At 41.2% G+C, this 2,441-nt stretch overlaps 1 protein-coding gene across 3 annotated transcripts in view; it reads right to left on the reverse strand.

Annotated features, from left to right (window-relative positions):
• LOC101864311 (gametogenetin-binding protein 2) overlaps window positions 1–2,441 on the reverse strand; it is a 45,797-nt gene that overhangs the window by 37,561 nt on the left and 5,795 nt on the right. Inside the window, exon 1 of one of the 3 annotated variants that reach the window (XM_005102657.2) lies at window positions 1,455–1,551. The exons of 1 other annotated variant lie outside the window; for it this stretch is intronic. The gene's annotated coding sequence lies outside the window, so the exon portion shown is untranslated. Of the gene's footprint in view, window positions 1–1,454; window positions 1,552–2,441 lie in introns of those variants that run through there. One more of the 3 variants, XM_005102659.3, reaches the window with a different exon arrangement.

Below are 2,441 nucleotides of genomic sequence, written 5' to 3' on the forward strand. Positions count from 1 at the left end.
ACACACACATAATAATTATATATATTTATGAATAAGAATATTTTTTAAAAATTGAGTATCTCGGTCTTTCTGCTGGGGTGTTGTATCCCTTTCAGCCTGGGTTGGCCTTGGCATGTAGCACCGGAGCCAGCCTCTTAATATTAATGATTTAAATTGTGTTGCTGGGGGCATAGGAACACTTTCATTCAAATTTTTTAAAAGGAAAACAACTTAACTGTGAAAACTTCAGCATCATATCGGTTCTTACACTTAAATACAACACAGGTGCAAGGCATTTTTACTAATTGACTTGCCTAATCTCAAGGACCTCGGAATAAAACCTTCTTTCTTTATCTAGATTTCAGTGCCTGAGTCGGGCAATCGCGCAGCGCAGGTAGCCCACAGTTCCGCCGCGAGCGAGGGCTCCCATCAGGCGTACGGTGCCGCCCACAGAGCATCCTCCATTACTTTTAATCTCCTTGGCCTAGATCAGAGATCTAGAGTACCTGCAATCCATGTTCAGGGCCGCTTCAGTGTGTCAACTTCCGGTTTATACTGTGATATCGTCAATCATTCCAAAACGTCAATCTCAGATTTCGCATTTTAACATGTTAATGCTCTGCCCTTAGTGCGACCGCATGCCCTCAGCGCGACCGCATACGGAACAGGGTGCGACCATGCGCGCACAGATATGACAGGTGCAAGAAAGTTGTTAGTACACCATTTAAGGGTTAGTAAAATCATTTCTTTTTCAAATCATGATGAAAACAATTATCTTATTGATAACAGAGGGTACAGAGACAAGTGGTCGCGGGTTGGGCCAGCTACTCTAGTTTAGTAACTGAAGAAAACTTCTCTAAGAATGTTTCTGATAAGCCTTTCACTTCGAACTCAACTGCTGCACTAGCAGACGACTGACGTTCTTGGAAAAGGATTGACCAAAAGAGGAACTAGACAAGGCATGTAACTCTAATAAAACAGACTGCACACGAGCTGCACAGAAGGAAAAATGGGGAACTGGTCGCGCTCAGGGCACGGTCGCGCCAAGGGCAGGTGTCTATATCTAGATCTAGATTCTAGATCTAATATTAATATATTTTGGTCGTTGTTGTGTCATCGGCATCGGTACTTGACTTAAACGACTTAGTCACTTAGACTTAGTAGTCTAGAATCGGAAGGACTTCCGTAACGAGCAACCACCCCATCAAACACAATAAAGAAGAGGCCTAGACCTAACCCTACCCCTACCCCTACCCCAAGCCCTCAATTCTGCTCTGTCTCATAGTGGTCGCTCGTTACGGAAGTCCTCCCCTAGAATCTGTACTTGCAGTCAGTTTTCTTTTTAAATTCTACGCCCATTATCTTGAAGCTGCTAACAAGAAAGCTGAATACATAGTGCAGCGAATTACAGACAATGCAAGTGAATTTCTGTATGACATTTGGGAACATTAGGGAATACTGAGAGTCGGTCTCACCTATGGAAAGGTTTGTGGGTTATTCAACATACTTTCATTTTCGGGTTGTCAACCATTTTGACGGAAGTGCCACGTCTAAATTACTACGCCAAAAAATAATCCCTTTCGTACGAAATGTAAAAAAGTAGGCGCGAAAGAGAAATAGTGACAGCTCGGCAAAACAAAACAAGAAACAAACCACCAAAGACCAACAACAACAAAAAAAAGAAAGAAAAGAAAAGAAAACTGCACAAGGACCTTGATCTTGTAGGCCTATTCCTTTTTTTTTTTTGACCAATAAAGAATTACTTGTAGATTTTCTTGTTCATTAGATTCTAGCCTACGTACAATTGCAAACCTACCAAATGTAGGCCTACAGAAGGCTACATGTAGGCCTAGAAGAAAGTAGACCCGAGTTCACGCACATTGCTTGCAATAGGCCTATTGGGTATTATTATAGGCCTATAATATCTAGATCTAGAACTCATGGGGACTTCTGTATTATAACAAATCACCAATATTTAGCCTACACCAGGTTAACAGTTAGAGTAAGATCAGGCCTTGAAAATTGTCACAATCAACATTGACAGAAAGCAAAATTTAACAGGCTTCATATTGTTAAAAGATGACAATCTTAATATGTTATTATGGATGTTACGTCATTATACATTTGCCTTCACGTATTATTTTAGAGATGGTTATAGCAGAGTATAAATAAAATACTCTCTGGTTATAGTGATTTCCAGTACTCTAAATTTTGCCCACACTGTAAACTAGACCTACTCGATGTTCAATGTGCGATGCGAATTCAGGCCGAGGAGGCGACACCTCACAATCCGGGCCTGCTTTGTAAGTCAACAGATGTAAGTCAAAGTTACCCATAGATTTATCTCCTTTTACTATAGTGTACATCTATGAAGTTACCTCATAAGTCATCACTGATAGTTGGCCCCTCCCCTCAACCTCCCAAGACAAATCAGTACCGGTCCAGTTGAAATGGGGGATTGG

Source organism: Aplysia californica, unplaced genomic scaffold (genome assembly GCF_000002075.1).
Source record: "Aplysia californica isolate F4 #8 unplaced genomic scaffold, AplCal3.0 scaffold00333, whole genome shotgun sequence".
NCBI classification, from domain to species: domain Eukaryota; kingdom Metazoa; phylum Mollusca; class Gastropoda; order Aplysiida; family Aplysiidae; genus Aplysia; species Aplysia californica.